This window comes from Littorina saxatilis, linkage group LG12, assembly GCF_037325665.1.
Source record: "Littorina saxatilis isolate snail1 linkage group LG12, US_GU_Lsax_2.0, whole genome shotgun sequence".
In the NCBI taxonomy this organism is placed as follows: domain Eukaryota; kingdom Metazoa; phylum Mollusca; class Gastropoda; order Littorinimorpha; family Littorinidae; genus Littorina; species Littorina saxatilis.
The window spans coordinates 13,752,986-13,766,859 of NC_090256.1; the positions used below are offsets into that span (position 1 = coordinate 13,752,986).

Consider the following 13,874-nt stretch of genomic DNA (forward strand, 5'->3'; position numbering starts at 1 on the left):
GCCTGTGTTTCAATTGCATTCATTGCAGTTCACTGTAAGTTTAGAAATGCAGAAGGGGATACTTTTTTCAAGAGACCACAAACTGCAAGGCTAGGTAGATAAATCAGTTGTTGCTGTCTTGCCAATCTTTGCATTCTTCCATTTGCCTACTTTTTTCCCCCTCCCACGCTTCCCCTCTCGCCCTTTCCCCCTGTCCCCTCCACCCTAGCTTCCCGCAGTGGGGCACTGCGGTTATGAAATTAAAAGCCCCTCCTGTTTTTGGAACCGCAGGAGCTTTCTAGTTTGCTGTTAGGTAGATTTGCTGTTAGGTAGATTTTTGGTTCCTCTTTCCTGTCATGCTCTCTTTTTCTTCATGAATTCTTTTCTTTTTTTCTGCCTTCTTGCTCATTCACCTGTATTTTTTCCAAAAATCTCTTCTCTTGCCGCTTGTCTCGCGATTCATGTATAGTTTAATCTGTTAGTGTTCTGATGTAAGTCCAGCAGTAGATAGGTTAAGCCTATTTTAACATACTGGAAACTGGTAATCTTCCAGTAGGTATTAATTTAGTTTTACTAAAGCCTGCTGGGACACAAGTAATGGGTTAGTGCATTTGTAAACAGGAATCGCTTGACAAGTGGCCCCCTTCATCCCCCCCTTCCTCGTCCTGATATGGCTCTGCGTAGTCGGCTGGACGTTAAGCAACAAATAAACAAACAAACAAAATCCACCCTAGCTGGGCTTACCTTTCTTCCCCCTCCCACCCTTCCCCTCTCGCCCTTTCCCCCTGTCCCCTCCACCCTAGCTGGGCTTACCTTTCTTCCCCCTCCCACCCTTCCCCTCTCGCCCTTTCCCCCTGTCCCCTCCACCCTAGCTGGGCTTACCTTTCTTCCCCCTCCCACGCTTCCCCTCTCGCCCTTTCCCCCTGTCCCCTCCACCCTAGCTGGGCTTACCTTTCTTCCCCCTAGTGTGTCAGTAGAGATCACGAGACTTGTTTGGAACAATGATATGTGTGAATACTTTGATAGTTGTTTTGTCTGTACACTGAGGAAAGGGTAGGAGTAGGATGTACGCTTACCACCATGGACTGGTGAGGACGATCATGGATATTAATCATGAACATATTAGCAAGGCGGGCTGACCATGAGTGTAAATGTATGATGTCATTTTATCGTGATGTCATCGGTGTAAATGTATGATGTCATTTCATTGTGATGTCATCAGTTGTTCTGTCTGTAAGACAGGTTTTTCCTACTCTGAGCCTGACCTGGTGATAGTTTGTGTGTGTGTGTGTGTGTGTGTGTGTGTGTGTGTGTGTGTGTGTGTGTGTGTGTGTGTGTGTGTGTGTGTGTGTGTGTGTGTTTGAGAGATGGCAGCGTGTGTGCAGTGTGAACAAGGCTTAATGTCAGGTGATGTTGAAAGTGCGAGAGAATTGTGGTCGTAGGCTGGCCTCCTATGACAAAAGATATGCTCAAATTGTACGTGTTTATTTAGTACATTTATACCTTGCTGGACTGGTGGTAGAGCCTGGCAGCTTCCCCCTCTGTCGGTCATCCGAAGTGTGACGTCACGTTTCAGTTTGCGCTACTGTGTACGTGGCAGTGTAGTAGGTAAAGCCCATGTTGTACATTTTGCGTCACTGTGAACGTGTGTTAACCTCAGAGACTTGTCTTGATCACAATGTTCCACCCTTTCTCTCTGTCTTCCTCTGCGTGCACCCCATCGAGTCTTGTCAGTCAACCAGTGGATGATACACTCTTCTTCTCTCTCTGTGTCTGTGTCTGACTGTCAGTTTTGTCACTGTTTCTGAATAGCGGTCAGTCCTGATGATGTGCACCTTGAACATGTTGTTTTGAAATGTGTTTGTCATTTTTTGTTTCTTGTCAGTAGAGACAGGCTTACTTTCTATTCCTTTGATTTGATTATGAAGCAGGTGTTATTTTTAATCATTGATCAACAGCATGTATACACTAGGGTTAGATGGAAATTGGAACACAGAAGTTGTTGAAATGAGGAAACTTCTTGCGTGTGTGTGTGCTTACGTGTGTGTGTGTGTGTGATAACATTAACAAGAGACATACAAATAATTGTTTTTTTTTAGCTGTATGACTATCAGTGCCCTACATTCAGTCTTTAAGCCAAGTCTGTCAGGCCAGTGGCAGCAGCATTTATTTTTACACAGAAGTTTTACAGTTCTCAACTAGTCATGAAAAGTAATAGCATAAACTCAGATATTGTTCATTTTCTTTGACCTCCAAGTAAGTTAATTTATGCACATGCAATCAATTGTAGTTTTTTCTTGAATAGAAGTTGTGTGTGTGCATTCGAGTAGTTTCGCAGATAAAGAGATGTTTTAGTTCCTTTGTGAAAATGTAGATGCAGCGGATGTAATAATAGATGAGTTCCATGATAATCTGAATCAAATGGGGGGGAACCATGCTTAGATGTTATATATTTAGCAGGGAAAATGAAAATAAAGTACCCTTATTCTTCCACCCAAAGTTTGAAATAACCATTGTGCACTAGAGCACGTCTAGGTCAGAGAATCAAGGGAAGTAATCTACTACTAAAGCAAATGCAAGACAAAAGTAGTTATCTCCCTTCACTAAAAAATAAAGGGGGGGGGGGGGGGTGTGGGGGGGTGTTTGGAGAGAAATGTAATATGTTGGCATGCAAAATTAAGTTGGTAGATTTAATGCAAACCGGTTAACCTACAACGCTGGTGACTGCATCTGGGAACTACCGTTAGTCTGTATCTCTCTCTCTTTAAGTCTCAGGGCTTGGAAAACACGAATACACGCATGCATCATCTCTCGTCTCTGATTATTATAATCATATTTCGATACTTTACGAGACAAACCCAATGCTGGTGTGTCGAAGAAGACATATTATAATCATATTTCGATACTTTACGAGACAAACCCAATGCTGGTGTGTCAAAGAAGACAGCCACTGCGGGCTTGTTCGAGTCAAAGTATCACACCATACCTTCAGCATTTTACCAATACCTGTCCCAATAGGCCAACTGGTCTAAGAGGACGTTAAACCCTAATAGTCGGCCCTCTTTAACCCCTTCACTGCCCACCCCGTATGTAATACGTGGTCATTTTTGGTTTGTCGTACGCCCATAACCGTATTTTGGGATTTGTGTCACCAACATTTCAGGACATTTCTGAAAACTAAATGGGAGGTAACCATTGTCCAAGTACTTGTAGGGGTTCTAAACACAGTTCTTTCCCATAGACCGTTCGGATAAGTTACTAAAGTTGCTACCACGTGTTGAAAACTGTGTTAGCATTCTCGCCATTCACAATGGCGGCCGAAAGTCCGACCTCAACTCGTAGACCTGTTTTCAAGCGATACAGTGTTCTGGAAGCTCTACAAGAAGTGATTTATAGATTACCACACAGAAGAATACTTTTATGGGCTGTAATGTGAGTTCCTGATGATTGACACCAGTTTTAGCAGTGTTTTGTGTGGTTTTACGTGCTGCAATGTGTGTCACTGTGTGTGTGTAAGTCCGGAAACTGTAATTTTTGACGAAAATGGTCTTTATATCAATCTTTACTATAACAATCACAAACAAAGTCCAATGATCATGTCATCCTATAATAGCCAAGGGTATAAGCAAAACACATGCCAAAGATCTAAGAGATATCTCAATAAATGATCGAGCAGTGAACAGATTAGTGAACCTACCGAAGAAAGCGAAATTTTGCCCTGGCACACAGCAATACCAAAATGCTGTTATACTGTGGCAGTGAAGAGGTTGAGTGTGTGCGTAAGAAAGAGATGCAAGTGCAATGTTGGCATTGTCTGTTGCATTTTATAGGGTTTTGTTAGAAAAAGTTCTTGTTCATTAGCGGTCCTGGAGACTGCTTTCTTGACACGATTAAAACTCGTTAAGATTCAAACCAAGTGGGCGACTGCTCAGTGATAGTAACAGGTTGGACTGTGTGTGAGAGGGAGAGAGTTAAGCCTGGCAATACTTTCAGAACAAAAGTTTGCGATTAAATGTAGATGGCAGTGTGAGTTAGTTCATTGAGCAGTTTGTAAGTTGGAGTCGAGTTTGAACACGGATGATTATGGTTTGGTTTCTGTTCTTTGTTGTGAAGACGTATGTGCTGCATGTCCGTGATCTTTCAGACAATGTCAAGATTGCAGAGAGAAAGTTTTATGTGAGAAAAACAAGTCCTACAGTACTGGCCAATCCAATCATGCGGAACATTTTGTGGTTCAATCAATTTTGATGTCTTAGACAAGGATATCTTTATCATTGTGATTCCTGCCTGCAGCTCAGGCCGAAAGTTGTTTTATTTCCTGTTCATCTTCAGTCTCGCCTTGTGTTGACGTGTTTTTTTTGCATAGTGATGATAATTATCTTGTGGAGTTTTTGTACAAAACATTTGTAAATATATATATTTATATAACTGCAAGTCAGTCTATATTGATAAAATTGAGTGTGCATGTGATCAGTGTATGACTGACGTGTATACATACTTCTGTACATTTTACTTGGATACAGTGGAACCTCATTTTTAAGACCCTCCAATTTCCCCCTGCGGGTTAGGGGGAAGAATTTCCCCGATGCTCCCCAGCATGTCGTAAGAGGCGACTAACGGCCCCGCAGTGGGGCACTGCGGTTATGAAATTAAAGGCCCCTCCTGTTTTTGGAACCGCAGGAGCTTTCTAGTTTGCTGTTAGGTAGATTTTTGGTTCCTCTTTCCTGTCATGCTCTCTTTTTCTTCGTGAATTCTTTTCTTTTTTCTGCCTTCTTGCTCATTCACCTGTATTTTTTCCAAAAATCTCTTCTCTTGCCGCTTGTCTCGCGATTCATGTATAGTTTGATCTGTTGGTGTTCTGATGTGGGTCCAGCAGTAGATAGGTTAAGCCTATTTTAACATACTGGAAACTGGTAATCTTCCAGTAGGTATTAATTTAGTTTTACTGGGGCCTGCTGGGACACAAGTAATGGGTTGGTGCATTTGTAAACAGGAATCGCTTGACAAGTGGCCCCCTTCATCCCCCCCTTCCTCGTCCTGATATGGCTCTGCGTAGTCGGCTGGACGTTAAGCAACAAATAAACAAACAAACAGGCGACTAACGGATTCTGTTTCTCCTTTTACCCTTGTTAAATGTTTCTTGTATAGAATATAGTCAATGTTTGTAAAGATTTTAGTCAAGCAGTATGTAAGAAATGTTAAGTCCTTTGTACTGGAGACTTGCATTCTCCCAGTAAGGTAATATATTGTACTACCTTGCAAGCCCCTGGAGCAAATTTTTGATTAGTGCTTTTGTGAACAAGAAACAATTGACAAGTGGCTCTATCCCATCTCCCCCCTTTCTCCTGTCGCGATATAACCTTCGTGGTTGAAAACGACGTTAAACACTAAATAAAGAAAGAAAGAAAGAGGTGTTAATAGGGGGCTCCACTGTATTTACGTGTTCTTCAATCCGTAACTTGCCATATTACACCGATGATGCAGCTGTTTTCATCACTCTAGGTATCATGTTCTGCAAAACATCACCACAGATCTTTTAAAGGAAACATTGACAGGACGTATGATTTGGTCATCGTGTAAGTTGATCATGGTTTTTGCTAGTGAAAATTATGTGTAGAAAGAAAAAAAAAATCGTGAGTATGATTTGATTGTGACTTTTTGTTATGTATGAATATTTATGTGGATTGCTAGGCACTCAAAACTTTGCACATTTTTCTAAAAAAAAAAAGAAGAAAAAAAGTGTCATTTCTCACTTAAAGCTGTGGCTATTGTCTTCACAAGTACTAGTTACTACATAATTAATTTTGTTGCTGTTTTTGATTGGACTCTCTCCATCTCGGATATTTCTGCTTGGATAACAAATGTCTGCCGTGCTGAAGGTGCTGACTTTCTGGTGATGTCACATGTTAACAAGCACACAAAATCGTGTTGACTTGGATAAAAAAAATTCTGCTTGAAGTTTACTGTACGTGCGCATATAATTGTAATGTTGTGAAGACTGCTATCTTTTATTTACACTGTATACATAATTTCTCCTGCTTTGTAAACTTGGTACTGCTGGGGAGCTGTTTAAATTACTGATAAAAAAAAAAGCATACAACTTTACAAGACTGTTCATCCCTGAAAATGTAAGATAGAGGGAAAAAATATGTCAACCCTGTGTTCAACCAATTTGCCTTTTCCCGCTGAGGAAAGAAGGAAAAATAAAACCTGTGCTTAAAGTTCATACATGTAAAATACAATACAAAACAACTTTTTTTGTCTGGCTATGGATACAAACAGACATTTTTCAATTGATCACCTGCCTGCTGATGACAAGCAGTTAGAGAATGTGCAAAGTTTTGAGTGCTAATAAGAATTCCTGCGACTCGTTAGCATAATACGACACCAGACAATGATGATACACAGGTACCCTGAGCCTCCTTGACCAAAGAAGGGCGATCAGGGACACTGTGTGGGCTCAGAGTGGACATGGTCTGGTCCACACTGACCAGTGCTTCTTCTGTGTATCCTGTCCGTATTATCATGCTCTTTTACAGTGGAACCTCCTTTGTGACCCACAGTTTAAGACCTCTCCTCTTTTAAAGACCTTGTTTTTTCAGGGTTTCTGTTTGAAACCTTTGTAACATTACCTCCATTGACCCCCCGCGGGTTAGGGGGAAGAATTTACCCGATGCTCCCCAGCATGTCGTAAGAGACGACTAACGGATTCTGTTTCTCCTTTTACCCTTGTTAAGTGTTTCTTGTATGGAATATAGTCAATTTTTGTAAAGATTCTAGTCAAGCAGAATGTAAAAAATGTTAAGTCCTTGCATTCTCCCAGTAAGGTAATATATTGTACTACGTTGCAAGCCCCTGGAGCAAATTTTTGATCAGTGCTTTTGTGAACAAGAAACAATTGGCAAGTGGCTCTATCCCATCTCCCCCCCTTACCCTGTCGCGATATAACCTTCGTGGTTGAAAACGACGTTAAACACCAAATAAAGAAAGAAAGAAATTACCTCCATTTTAAGACGGCCTCCTTTTGAAGACCTGATTTTTTTCCCAAGATTATTGGAGGTCTCCAAAGAGGAGATTGACTGTACAGCGATACAACATACCTCTAATTTAAAACCTTCAACATTCGGAGGAAAAAATCGAGTCTCCACAGACAGGGAGTCTTCAAACCGAGGTAAATTTAGTTGGTGACACAGACACTGAAGGCAGAGACTGAACAACTGAGGTCTTGGGTAAATTTAGTTGGTGACACAGACACTGAAGGCAGAGACTGAAAAACTGAGGTCTTGGGTAAATTTAGTTGGTGACACAGACACTGAAGGCAGAGACTGAAAAACTGAGGTCTTGGGTAAATTTAGTTGGTGACACAGACACTGAAGGCAGAGACTGAAAAACTGAGGTCTTGGGTAAATTTAGTTGGTGACACAGACACTGAAGGCAGAGACTGAAAAACTGAGGTCTTGGGTAAATTTAGTGACAATATAGAGGGATAGTCTTAGAGTGAGAAAAATGAGGTATTTATCTAGAGGTAGTCTTAAAGTGAAGGCAGGGATCGCGCTAGCTTTTTAAAAAACGCGTAAGTCATACGCAACGAAACGAAAAAAACGCGTCACGGACCAATATTTTTGCGTACTACGAAAACACGTACAGACACAAACAAAACACGCACGAAAGACTTAAAGACACTCCTTACCTAAATACGGCGAGTTTTCCTGTCGAATTCCGCGCACGCCTGTCGAATAACACCCCTGCTGTCTCCAACCTTCGGGCCTTGCGAGTTTGTTTCCCGCTCTAATACGACTAGACACACTTTCCGCCTTTTGGAAGCGCGAGATGGGAGAGCAGCTAATGTCTGTTTCATTATCCGACAAGACATTATCTGGTAATACCCTCGTTACGTTCGTTTGCGATACTTCGATGCAAAAAGAAACGGACTTTAGTTTTGACGCGCAGATTTCATGTGTGTCGTCACTTCTCGAGCCCTATAGTCAGTTTCAGGATCGGGTGATTATTAAGTCAGAGCAAAAGCGCTGCGTGAAGACAAGAAAAAGTTACAATATTTTTGCGTATGGCTTACGCGGCGCGGCGAAAAAAGCGCGTCAGCGACTTTTAAAATGCGTCAAATACGCAAAAATCGTGCGTAAACGCGATCCCTGTGAAGGGTCGTTAAACAGAGGGTATGGAGGGATAGTCTAAGAGTGAGAACAAGGTCTTTATATAGAGGTAGTGTTAAAGTGAAGGGTTGTTAAACAGAGGGTATGTAGGGAGAGTCTGAGATTGAGAAAAACGAGGACTTTATATGGAGGGAGTGTTAAACTTAAAGTGAAGGGTCGTAAAGGAGTGATTTCACTGTATGGGGTCCACTTTCTCCACAGTGAGCTATCACTCTATGGGTTACTATGACTATGAATTTACTTCCTTCCTTCCTTATTAAGTGTGTGAAGACACTTGTTGTCTGATACAAACTACAGTGCTGCTCTCTCCACTGGACAGGCTCATGTCAAGTGCACAAAATACAGTTTGCAAAAAGTCTCTGCATTGGCTGGTGTGTTCAAGTGTGGAGTTCGTGTGTGCAAGTGGTGTGTGCACGTGGTGTGTGCGCACATTTATGTCCGTGCGTGCGTGTTGCAAAGTCTGATAGTTGGAGTATGTGTGTGTGTGTTGGCACATGTGTGCACATTTAATTCAGTGCGTGTGTTGCAAACATTCTGACAGTTGAAGTGTGTGTGTGTGTGTGTGTGTACATTTATGCCAGTGTGTGTTCACTGTTGCAAAAAGTCTGAAAGTTGAAGTGAGTGTGTGCACATTTAAACTGTTGCATGTCCCTTTCTAAAAACAACAACAATAAGTTTTATGGCTTTTTGTATGTTATCAAAAATGTACACATTCAAACTGACCATTCTTAACATATTTTTTTTACATATGGTTGAAATCTTTTCAGAGAAAAAGAGAGAGAGAGAGATGGGGTGGGGGGGGGGGGGGGGGGGCTTGTAGAGAGAATGGTTATGCAAAATCAATAAAAAGAAGGGAGGAATTGTATTTCAACTAATAAGGTTGGGGATTTGTCTTTCATTTTGGGAAGAAATTGCATTTTCTCTTGAGGCGTAAAAATCACTGCCAAGGATGGCATTTGGACTGTTCACAATATACTTTTATTTTCTGTGTCTGGGTTTTCTTCCTGAACACATTTCTCTCTCTCTCTCTCTCTCTCTCTCTCTCTCTCTCTCTCTCTCTCTCTCTCTCTCTCTCTCTCTCTCTCTCTCTCTCTCTCTCTCTCTCTCTCTCTCTCTCTCTCTCTCTCTCTCTCTCTCTCTCTCTCTCTCTCTCTCTCTCTCTCTCTTCATCCTAAATATATTGTGCCCGATTTATTATTATTATTATTATTATTGTGATCATTTGTATGCGCCTAATCTAGATATAGCCCTAGGCGCTTACATATTAATTTCTGCCGTTTGAAATGGAATTTTTTACAGACAGACAGACAAACAGAAATTTTTTACACACAATATATAACGCATTCACATCGGCCAGTAAAGCTCAGTAGCCTATTAGGCGAGCATTCACCTTTCACGGCCTTTATTCCAAGTCAAACGGGTATATGGTGGACATTTTTATCTATGCCTATGCAATTTTGCCAGGAAAGACCCTTTTGTCAATCATGGGATCTTTAACGTGCACACCCCAATGTAGTGTACACGAAGGGACCTCGGTTTTTCGTCTCATCCGAAAGACTAGCACTTTTTACATTTAATCAATTTTTGAATACACATTTTCAGATAGAATCTAGATGATGATGATGATGATGATGATGATGATGATGATGATGATGATGATGATGATGATGAAATTTTAGTCAAGCAATCTTTGGCTCAGTCCGGACTATGGCACTGCATTTAAGCTTGGAATCTTAAAAAAATAATTAATGCGCTTCTTTATTAAAGTTCTAATCTTTGTTATTAACATTTAAATTCCATAAATACATTCAAAAATGATGGCATTGTATTCCTTACAATTTCCCGAATCCAAAAATGTATAGATTTGTCATGTTTACTCAAAAAATGGGCTCGGAACTAAAGAATATCGGCATATGCAAATTACCGTACTACGTTGGCATACATTGTGGAGACTATGCAACTCGTGTTGGTCTTCGGGTTTCGGCTAGCCAAGCCTTATTACATGTATTCTCGGTGATGACTGGTTTTCAGTGATGATCTTTTTGTGTCGGGCCTACAGACCTACTAAATGTGTTGATATCGCTTCACGCGACTTGGTTCCTATCCTTGATTTACTCTTTCAAAATGTTGTTTTTTCCCCCGTGGCAGAGGGTGTGTCCTCTGGTGGGGGTTGTTCAATGTTGGGGGGAGGGTCGCGCGGCGGGCAACAAGTGTGACATGACTTGTGTGATTTATGAGCCTGGAAGAGGTCATTGATCCGCTGAAAATCTTGAGAGAAGAAAGGCAGTGGGGTGGTTGTAGGATATGTTGGAGAGAGGGATGGGTGTGTGTGTGTGTGTGTGGGGGGATACATTAGACTGTGTGTGTGTGTATGTGTAGGGTCATGGATCGGAGTTTCAGAGGAACACACACACAAGCGGCGCGAGCGCACACACACACACACACATACTCTCTCTCTCTCTCTCTCTCTCTCTCTCTCTCTCTCTCTCTCTCTCTCTCTCTCTCTCTCTCTCTCTCTCTCTCTCTCTCTTTATCTCACTTTCTCTTCCTCCGTCTCCCTCTCTCACCCACCCTCTCCCCAGACAAACACACGGAAGTAAACAAGCAGCATTTCACAAGGTGTGTTCAAGTTCACACTCAATAAACGCCATTCCAGAAAAGACAGCGGTTAATTACAAGGCAGTGACACACATACACACACACACACACACACACACTCTCTCTTTCTCTCCTTCTCTCTTTATATATATATATATAATATATATATATATATATATATTATATATCTCTCTCCCCCCCCCTCTCTCTCTCTCTCTCTCTCTCTCTCTCTCTCTCTCTCTCTCTCTCTCTCTCTCTCTCTCTCTCTCTCTCTCTCTCACCCACCCCTGTCCCAGACAAACACACGGAAGCAAACAAGCAGCATTTCATAAGCTGTGTTCAAGTTCACACTCGACAAACGCCATCCCAGAGAAGACACCGGTAATTACACCCTCACCCCCTCTCTCTCTCTCTCCCTCTCTCACCCACCCTCAACACACGGAAGCAAAAAAGCAGCATTTCACAAGGTGTGTTCAAGTTCACACTCAATAAAACGCCATCTACACCATCCAGCTTTCAATCAACTGTCTTCCTTCATCGGGCTCTTACAAATTTCATTTGCTGCTGCCTTCCTTGAGAGTCGAATCGGGCAGCCGTTTTTCATCTGCAGGAGTAGACTTCCATTTCCTGCAGCTCGGTGCTTGGGGCTTCGGCCAGGGTTGTGCGATTGGTCTAATGGTATTTGACGTCCTGTTCTGTAATTTACCCGCCTTGATTGTGACTGACCTTCTGGCATTTTGCGCTGTATTTATCCGATTTCTTCTTCAGCGTTGGAGTTCGGTTGGTATTTTTGGATACTTACCATCCGGCTGTCTGTTATTGTATTTGGTATCCTTCGTCATTTGGGACTTTTTTTCCTCCCAGGTCCCTCCTGTCAATGAAAATGACCTTCCGCGTTGTCAGCCGATCTTGCATTATCCTTCATTTTTCTCGGCGGCCCGGGTAACTTTTATGTTGGGCTGTCATTCATTTTTCTCTCTCTCTAATTGTACGTAAGTAGTCTGTTTCGGATTGTGATAATAAACAGATAATTCAAGTACAAAATTCAGCCTATTTTTCACGTTTAGACGGTTAGTTTGTATGCCGATTTTCAGCAACCAATTCGCAATAAAAAATGTAACAGAGATGTCGTTTCTGATGAACTTTAGCGTAATCAATAATGTTTAATGCAGTAATATTTTAGTCCATTAGTAAACCAAGGACTCCATATTGTGCATTTTACAAGTACATTTTAGTCAATTAACAACCAAGGAGGTCCTGTTTTGAATAACTTCAGCAAAACTAATATTGAACTATGATAGTGCTCATACCAGTTAATGTTAGTCCATTAGTAAACCAAGAAGGCCCTGTTTTGAAGAACTTCAGCATATTCAATATTGAATAGTGCCTTATACAAGTGTATTTTGAGTCCATTAGTAAACCAAGGACTCAGGAGTAAACATTGCCTTTTACAAGTACATTTTAGTCCATTAGTAAACCAAGCAGGACCACCGGCACGGTTGGCCCAGTGGTAAGGCGTCCCCCCGTGATCGGGAGGTCGTGGGTTCGAACCCCGGCCGGGTCATACCTAAGACTTTAAAATTGGCAATCTAGTGGCTGCTCCGTCTGGCATTATGGGGTTAGTGCTAGGACTGGTTGGTCCGGTGTCAGAATAATGTGACTGGGTGAGACATGAAGCCTGTGCTGCGACTTCTGTCTTGTGTGTGGCGCACGTTAAATGTCAAAGCAGCACCGCCCTGATATGGCCCTTCGTGGTCGGCTGGGCGTTAAGCAAACAAACAAACAAACAAGCAAACCAAGCAGGTCCTGTTTTAAAGAACTTCAGCATATTCAATATTGAATAGTGTCTTAAACATACAAGTACATTATAGTCCATTTGTAAACCAAGGACTCAATATTGAATAGTGCCTTTTACAAGTATTTTTTTCCCTTATAGTAAACCAAAGACGTTCTGTTCTGATGAGCTTCAGCATAATCCATACAACCTCTTCTTTCGCTGTTTGACTGTATGCTAATGTTTGTGGATTGTTGTTCGGTAAATTGAAAATGGTTGGTTGGTTGGTTGGTTGGTTGGTTGGTTGGTTAGTATTGTTCATCGTCTCTTCAGCAGTCACTGCTATTGGAGACCGATGCCAGTGTGTTTCCTTTTTCAGTTCACATGGTAAATGCCCTGCTAAAACTATTTACAATCAGGTCTATTGCTGTAAAAAGAAGGTTCTAAAACTTCATCACTTTCACATTTTGTACTTCAAATCTTGTTAAAAAATCTTGATCTCTTTTAAAAAGTTAAAAATCGTATCCGGGGGATAAGATTACAGTCGGCTGCCGAACTACTCCCAGTAGCTTCCGCCATGATAGTGTGGATAGTTTGGCGTGTTTTCGATGACGAGATATACTGTACACAAGGGCGTCACGTTTTGATCCCTTCCTCTGAGTTTGTCAAGGTAATGCAAATACATTTAGATGAAGAGTCTGATGCTATTTTGTGGCAGTGATTGAACAATTAGCAGGCTTGATTTATTTGAGATTCCATTGTATTTTGCAAGCTGTAACTAGTAAAGGCACCGTCGTTCCCGTGAAAACACTTCTACCTACTTTGGCCTTTTATAAGGCCAGCCCTCCACTTGGACGTATACCCACAATCAACATCCTGATTGATTTCTGTGCAAAGTGGGAATTTGTTAATGAACTTATTTCTAAACAAAAACACCTGGTGGGATAGCCTTGTCCGACAAAAACACCTGGTGGGATAGCCTTGTCCGACAAAAACACCTGGTGGGATAGCCTTGTCCGACAAAAACACCTGGTGGGATAGCCTTGTCCGACAAAAACACCTGGTGGGATAGCCTTGTCCGACAAAAACACCTGGTGGGATAGCCTTGTCCGACAAAAACACCTGGTGGGATAGCCTTGTCCGACAAAAACACCTGGTGGGATAGCCTTGTCCGACAAAAACACCTGGTGGGATAGCCTTGTCCGACAAAAAAGCCTGGGCAGGTCTGAGATGGTGAACCGAATAGTTAACACAGGAAGGTCTGTGCCTGTAACAACACAAAAGTGAAAATAAAATCCAATAACAACTGCGAACAACAAATTCTGAATAAAAAAAAAAAGAATTGTAGGTTA

General features: G+C 41.8%; 1 long non-coding RNA gene across 1 annotated transcript; it reads left to right on the plus strand.

The window, feature by feature from the left end:
- The first annotated feature begins 2,617 nt into the window (after nt 1-2,617).
- Nucleotides 2,618-8,510, plus strand: LOC138981297 (uncharacterized). The gene is made up of 2 exons (XR_011460604.1): nt 2,618-7,521; nt 8,138-8,510. It is a non-coding gene; the product is annotated as an uncharacterized lncRNA (long non-coding RNA).
- The last annotated feature ends 5,364 nt before the right edge of the window (nt 8,511-13,874 follow it).